Below are 7,824 nucleotides of genomic sequence, written 5' to 3'. Positions count from 1 at the left end.
CCTCTGCATGGTCAGAAGTCTCAGCCTGCACTTCCCTCTCAGTCCTGAGGGGGGCGCGGGGGAAGAGCCGGGCCGAGGAAGGGAGCTGGGCTAAGTTGTTCTGATCAAGCTAACACTTGGATTTTTCAAAAACTGTTCAGTTTTATTTTATGGCCTCGAACTCAGATATCCACCTGCCTCTGCCTCCCAAGTGCTGGGATGAAAGGCGTGCGCCACCGATGCCCTGCTCACATGGACTTTTCAAAGACTATTTGTTTAGTTTTGGTTTTTGAGAGAGAGAGAGAGAGAGAGAGAGAGAGAGAGAGAGAGAGAGCTCTCAAGCTCTGTGCCCAGTACCTGCTGAGACCACCAGAGGGCGTCTGATCCCCTAGAACTGGGGTTACAGATAGCTGTAAGCTACCATGTGGGTGCTGGGAACTGAACCTGGGTCTTAGCAAGAGCTGCAAATGCCCCTAACAGCCGAGCCCTCTCTCCAGCTCCTGAACACCGTCTTACAGGTCTTTCTCTGTCCTGGGTCATAGAGGAGGAGGTGCCAGTAACCTGCTGTGGCTTGTCTTCCCTCCATACTGCCCCTGATCGAATCCCAAAGGCAGTGTGGGTTTAGAACAAGATCTGGATCACACACACACACACACACACACACACACACACACATTGGGGCCTGGAACTAGTGATCCCTGTGAAGGAACTGCCCTCTTCCTCCAACTAGGAAGTCCCGTAGTCTCCACCAGCTCCCAACGGGCCATCATCTACAAATCCATCAACGGAGGCTGGAGAGATGGCGCAGCAGTTAAGAGCACTGACTGCTCTTCCAGAGGTCCTGAGTTCAATTCCCAGCAACCACATGGTGGCTCACAACCATCTGTAATGGGATCCGATGCCCTCTTCTAGAGTGTCTGAAGACAGCTACAATGTACTCACATACTATATATGCCACGCACGGACTGGGGTTTCTAACGGGGTCCCTTGTTCCGCAGGACGATGGGTTCTGGCCAGGTGTGCACGGGATTCGGCTTTGACAAACAGACTCAACATAAGTAGTGTGGGATTTGAGTGTGTTTCTCAAAAATGACATGAGGCTTTTACAACCATTGCAAAAGAGAGATGAAAAATCTGGCAGCTCAGTTGTCGAGGTACATCTGAGGCCAACTAAAACACACTAGATCTAAAACAGCAGCCATCTCCTCTGGACTGGCGCAGCACCCCCGGGGTTCCGAGCACGCTCCAGCTGCATGGGCCCCGGGCTGGAGTCTCAGGGGGGCTGCGGGTGTGCCAGCCAGGAGAATAGAGGCTCGAATCTCAAGTGCTCAATGTAAAATGCTACAATCTCAAATGCTCACTCTCTCTCGAATCTCAACTGGTGCTGCACCACCCCCCTGCCCAAGCGCTCTGGGCCCGGGGGGGGGGGGGTTGGCTACGGACTTCCACCTAAGTTCTGGTTCTAGTCTGAGTGCGAGCGAGTCCGAATGCTGAACGTTGACTGCTTGTTGCTGAATCTAGAATGCTGAATGCATGGTGTTGAATGCTGTCTCTCACACACACTCTCTCTTGAGGTGCCGCCCATCCTAGGTAAAACGCCCACTATGCTAATCTTTTGGGGAAGTAGAGACTGTCTCTTACTAATTTTTAGGAGTAGTTCAGCTGCAGTACTGACTGAGAATGAGGATTTTACTTGCCCTTGTCCTGGGATAAGTCTCTCATTCTGTAAGCTTCAATGCCCTACCCACAATGCTGGAGGCAATTAGTTTGGATGGCTTAACATTCCAAGCCAGGGTTTGACTAAGACGTTGGAACATTGGTGAAGGTCAGAGAGCAATGTCCGAATTTTCTCTTACTAGCTGTAAAGAAATGATATCTTGGTGGGCCCCTAGCACACAAGTACGAGGACATATCTGGGCTACCTCTGAGTCTGGGGTGCCAGGCGACAATGCGGAGGCAGGAGACTGACTTTCCTTGAAGTTTACGCCTCAACTACCGCCGACACGCACAGTGTGCATGGCATATATATATACATTTAAATCTTCAATGGTGAATGTACTGACAAGTTCCAGGTCTGCTGACTGCTCACTCACTTCTGAACTATAGTGCATCAGGGGCCAAGCCATCAACCCATGAGCCTCTGGGAGAGCGTTCCAGATCCAAACCGTAGCCTCGTAGCCTCAAGCACGGTCATCAGAGAATGCTGAGAGCACCCTCCCTGTTGTCAAATATCTACCTACGGCCTGACAGCGAGGAGGTCGGGACCTCAGAAGCTATCATTTCCTTGCAATTTAAATTATTTAAATTTAAGAGGAGCCATGAGTGATCAGTAGCTGCCAGGGAGGGCAGGCTGGGTTTATAATCTTTGTCTAAGGCTCCCTGAGTGGCTTTTGTGGGGCCGTCTCCAAAGACAACGCTAGAGAATTGGGCATATGAAACAACTGGAGAACGCGGGCTGGACTGGAGAACCAGAAAGGTAAAGCGTCCCTTCGTGGCTCACTGGCTCTCTGGATAGATATCGCATCCCCAGAGCACATTAGCAAGCTAATAAAGTTACAGAAGAAGCGAGCCCCAAGCTGTCAGAGTATCAAACACCGCCCAGTTCAGTAGACACAGAAGCCACCAAACACCCCAGGACCACTCTGTGGCTGTGTCCCGCACCGGCTCATGCATCTGTACACTTAGTTCCCAGTGGTTCCCGTTGTTATTTGAGACCTTACAGAAGATGGGTCTCTTCTGTAGGAGATAGAGCCTTGCTGCAGGAATGAATCACTGGAGGGTTGGCCATGTGGTTTTACAGCCCAGCACACTTCCTGACTGTCTAGTTTGTGACGGCTGAGGCAGTGTGACCAGCTGCCTCATGCTGCCGCCACGCCTCTTCCGCCATGATGTACCGGATCCCTTGGAACTGAGGGCCACACTCAACCCCTCCTCCCTTCCGTTGCTTCTTGACAGGGTTCTGGCCACAGCAGTGAGAAAGGGAACAGATAGAAGCGCTAAGACAAAGGTGGCACAAGATCAAAGGACTCAGTTCCTGGGGCTGGAGAGACGGCTTGATAGTTAAAAGCACTCACTGCTCTTGCAGAGGACCCAGTTTGAATCCTAGCACTGTGTCAAGCAGATCACAATCACCAGAACTGCAGCTCCAGGCGATTCACTCTCTGGCCTCCACAACGAGCTGCATGCTCTTGGTGCACATGAACTCACACGTGTACACACACACAAACACACACACACACTTTATGAGAACACACCTCTCTATACTTCATTGTCTCTTTTAACATATCCTCTGAGGTCAAGGAGCATTGCCTGAAACCCAGGTCTCTCACAGAATGAGGTGAGTCCTTCTAAGTCCGTTGCAACACTAGTGTCTGGGGACATTTCACACTGTCGTCAAAACATTTTAGGCAGAAGGGACTAGTTAAGATTCTAAGCCAGGCACATTAGTTCACACCTATAATTCCCAACACTTGGGAGGCAGAGGCAGGAGAGCCATCCACGAGTTCCATGCCAGCCTGAGCTACCAAGTGCAACTCCTGTTGAGAGCTTTTGGTGTTGCTCCTAGGAATTTGGCATTTGTCACTGGGCACTGACAAGGATGTAGGCTCAGGTAAGAATATGAGAAACAGTGAGCATAGGGCTTTGCTTACTGCTCTGGTTGATTATGTGATCTCCTTGTTTACTACTTCGCTTGGTTACTTTGTCTTTGATCTAAGAACTGACCCTGCGATTTGGACGTACCTAGAATGAGATAAAAGCCGGCTGGAGAGACATAAAGCTGCTTCAGCTTTAGTGCCACGTACACTTTGCGTGACGGCGGTATTTGAGGCGTAAACTTCAAGGAAAATCAGTCTCCTGCCTCTGCATTGTCGCCTGGCACCCCAAACTCAGAGGTAGCCCAGATATGTCCTCATACTTGTGTGCTAGGGGCCCACCAAGATATCATTTCTTTACAACTAGTAAGAAAAAATTCGGACATTGCTCTCTGACCTTCACCAATGTTCCAACGTCCTAGTCAAACCCTGGCTTGGAATGTTAAGCCATCCAAACTAATTGCCTCCAGCATTGTGGGTAGGGCATTAAACCCTGGTTTAGAATGTTAAGCCATTCTAACTAATTGCCTCCAGCATTGTGGGTAGGGCATTAAAGCTTACGGAAAGAGACAGCATAGAGCATTGAGCAACAGGAGTCAGCATTCAGCATTCGGACTCGCTCGCACTTGGACTAGAACCAGAGCTTAGGTGGACTAGGACTTAGATCTATGCAGTCAGTAGCCCCCCCAGGCCCAGAGCACTTGGGCCCTGGGGGAGTGCAGCACCAGTCGAGATTCAAGAGATTAAGCATTCGAGATTCGAGCATTCAACATTGAAGATTCGAACATTCAGCATTGAGGACTCTAGATTCGAACCTCTACCCTCCTGGCTCGCGCACCCGCAGCCCCCCCCACCCGGGACTCTGGCCCAGCCCATACAGCCCGAGCACTTGGAGCCCGGGGGTGCTGCACCAGTCCAGAGGAGATGGCTGATGTTTTAGACCCAGTGTGTTTTAGATGGCCTCAGATGTACCTCGACTACTGAGCTGCCAGATTTTTCATCTCTCTTTTGCAATGATTGTAAAAGCCTCATGTCATTTTTAAGAAGTACATTCAGATAGAACACTTCTTGTGTAGTGTCTTTGTCAAAGCCGAATCCCGTGCACACCTGGCCAGAACCCATCGTCCCGCGGAACAAGGGACCCCGTAAGAAACCCCAGTCCGTGGCACCTTAGCCCTAGTTGGAGTCATGTTATAGTGTCTTTTTCTTTCCAGTCCTCGCTCCCTCCCTTGAGACCCTGTTGACTGACTGAGCTGACTTGGCCAGACTCTATTTTAAAAAAGTATAAAAAACCACCCCTCACTAGATTGAGGTAAACCTTCAATGAGAACAGGTGGCCTCCACCTGATTTCCGTGGGCCGATGGGGACACGACCGGAGAGCGTATCATCACACATCCCACACTTGCCCAAGTGTTCATAGCTTCCGAGCACTTCACAGATGAAACAGTGAGGCTGCATACCGGAGCTGCCAGAACAGGAATAGGGTGCGCATTCTTTCACCTCCTGTCCTGGGGAAAACCACAGACCGCTACGGAACAGATCAGTGCAGAATCAGCGGGGGGAGGGGGTGGGGGGATGGGGGGGTTGCGGCTAATGCAGTTGCATCATCCACCAAAGGAAGCAGGGTACCTTGTTGCCAAGATCTGGTTTGCTTCCATCTGGGCTGCTCAGGAAGGTATCCCCATGCTTCATTTAAGGTGTTGCGTGATGCCATTCCCAATGAGATGTAAACAAATGCCTACTCACCCCAGATAGGGAACCAACAACAGACGAGAGTACGAATACCACCAAAACACAACTTGGAGCACCAGTGAGTTAAGTCTATGGGATTACTGTGGAGTGTGGATGAGGGATTCCTTACACGAGTCAGTGACAGCTACGCTCAAGAATGCACACTAGCAGTGGGCCGTGGCTCATGAAACTGGAAACCTGGAGTCAGATTGTCTCCAGCAGCTCAGCAGGTCCAAGCGAGCGCCCCTCAGCAGTTCTTTCTGCTTATATGCACTTGGGATGGGAAGGACCTAGTGAATCTGGTCAGTTTCAGGGGCTTCCTGGAACTTGTGAGTTGTTCACTTCCTGAGTTTTAAGGGATTTCCCTGCAGGATGGAATGTTCCTCTCCCTTTATAAGGGAGTCCTCCTTACAAGTTGGAATGCTACATAACAAAGGGCCAGAGACCCAGTAGTCAGCACACAGTGCCACTTCCCAGGAAACTGCTGTGAAGATGAGAAAATTAATACCAAAAGAACCTTCAGGAACATCCAAGGCGGGGTGGTGTCTCTTCCCCTCCACAGACTAGAGGCTCTCAGAAGCCCTCCAGGAAGAAGGCGGCATGTGATTGGCATAGGCCTGCTCTACCAGGCTCTCAGGAACAAGGGCCACACCCTCCAGCCTGGGTTTCTACTCTGCCACATTAAAAACTTCCTTCTGAGGCAGCTTGAGTCTTGTTCGTCTCTCCCTTTCCTCTCCTACCCATTCCCTCCTAGGTTGGCCCTGTGTATCTGCAACTGTGTGTGTACCCAACCAAGGTGGAGAGCAGTGAGGGCCACAGTATTCTAGGGTCTAGTGGTCTCAGGACAGTGGCCCAAGTGTATTCTTCATGGTCTTTGTTCTGTTATGTCTGTCTGTGATAAGACCTCTCACTGTAGCCAGACTGATCTCTAACTCACCACATAGCTCAGGCTAACCTCAAACTAAGCAGTCCTCCCACCTCAGCCTCCCCAGGTTCTGGATTTGCAGGTGTATGCTATACCACTCTTGGCTTACAAGGTTATTTTTAACCCATAGAAACCCAAAGCCAAGAAGTGGCTTCGAGGATGTGACAGGCCCAGGGACTTCCCCTTGGCAGTTTCCCTCCCCTCCTCGTTTCTCCTTCTCCTCTGATCCAGCTACAGGGTGGTGGGTTGTGCAGCTGCATCTCCATCTTCCCCACAATTCTGTCCTATTCTTGCCTGTTCTGGTGACAGGGATGCATCCCTCTAATTTGAGGTCTCAGCTAAACTTGGAGACTGAAATCTTTCTAGAACCATCACTTTCTATAGCAGCTGGCATGCTCTGCCCCAGTCAGACCCACTGTGGGGCCTCAAAGCCTTTGATTCCTTGCTCCTTTCTTTCCTGGTTCACACACACAGAGGGAGACACGTGTAAGTGTGTGCACACACACACATGCCACACCAGAGACAGAGAGAGAGAAACTTCTGCCCTAAGCCATCAGGGTCACTACCAACACACACATGCCTACGTGCCAGGGCATTCACATTGCCCAGCCCCACCCCAGAAGATCCACCTCAGAACCTCTGCCCTCAACTCCTCCCAAGCTGCCTGAGAGCCAGGCTGCAGGTTCCTAGAGAGGAAGAAGTTGCTGCAGGGTGGGGCTGTGAGCCTGCCACTCAGCCTTCACTTGGCCGAGTAGCTCATGAACTGTCAGATCAGGTTGGTTGGCACAGTAACTTAATAGCCTGTTGTGGCTTGGGGACCTGGCCTCCAACTATAAATGTTATTTGAGTGACTGTGTGGCATTGTTTCCATGAAGAAAAGCTGTCTGAGCTCAAAGCAAAAGTGACCTTTGGGGACACTCCCCTTTGTGCTCTCGGAGTGACCTCTGTGGTTTAGTACCAGCTGCAGAGAGAGCCCCAGCCAAACCTCAGCTCTGGCCCAACCCTGCTGGAAATGAGTCTGGGTGAGGAGGGCGAGTGTCTCTGAGGCCAGGGAGAGAAAGATGGAGGGGAAGGTCTCTCTCAAGACTTGACTATGGACATGGAAAGGCACACAGGATCCCTCGATGTGCATCCACTGTGTTCCTCGATGTGCATCCACTCATAGATGAGATGTTACACACACATGCACACATGCACACACACAGACATATGGACATATTTCAGCCCCCTTAAGGTTTGAGGAACAAGAATAAAAAGATTGATGGGTGAAGGAGAAAAGATTTAGTGTTATTGTAGGGACTGCAATATTCTGAGTTGTAAGACAGGGGGCTCTATGTAGTTCTGGCTGTCATGGAACTTGACTTAGAGATTTACCTGTCTCTGGCTCCCAGTGCTCCAGAGAAAGGTAAATTTTAAAGGCATGTACTACCACGTGCCCAGCCAGGGACTGGATTATTCTGATTACTTTCCAGTGGACTCTCCACCTGCACTGACTCTGCACCTGCACTGACTTTGCACCTGCACTGAGTCTGCACCTGCACTGGGTCTGCACCTGTACTGAGTCCTCACCTGCACTGGGTCTGCACCTTTACTGG

Source organism: Mastomys coucha, unplaced genomic scaffold, assembly GCF_008632895.1.
Source record: "Mastomys coucha isolate ucsf_1 unplaced genomic scaffold, UCSF_Mcou_1 pScaffold3, whole genome shotgun sequence".
Classification (NCBI taxonomy): domain Eukaryota; kingdom Metazoa; phylum Chordata; class Mammalia; order Rodentia; family Muridae; genus Mastomys; species Mastomys coucha.
This window is presented reverse-complemented; position numbering follows the sequence as displayed.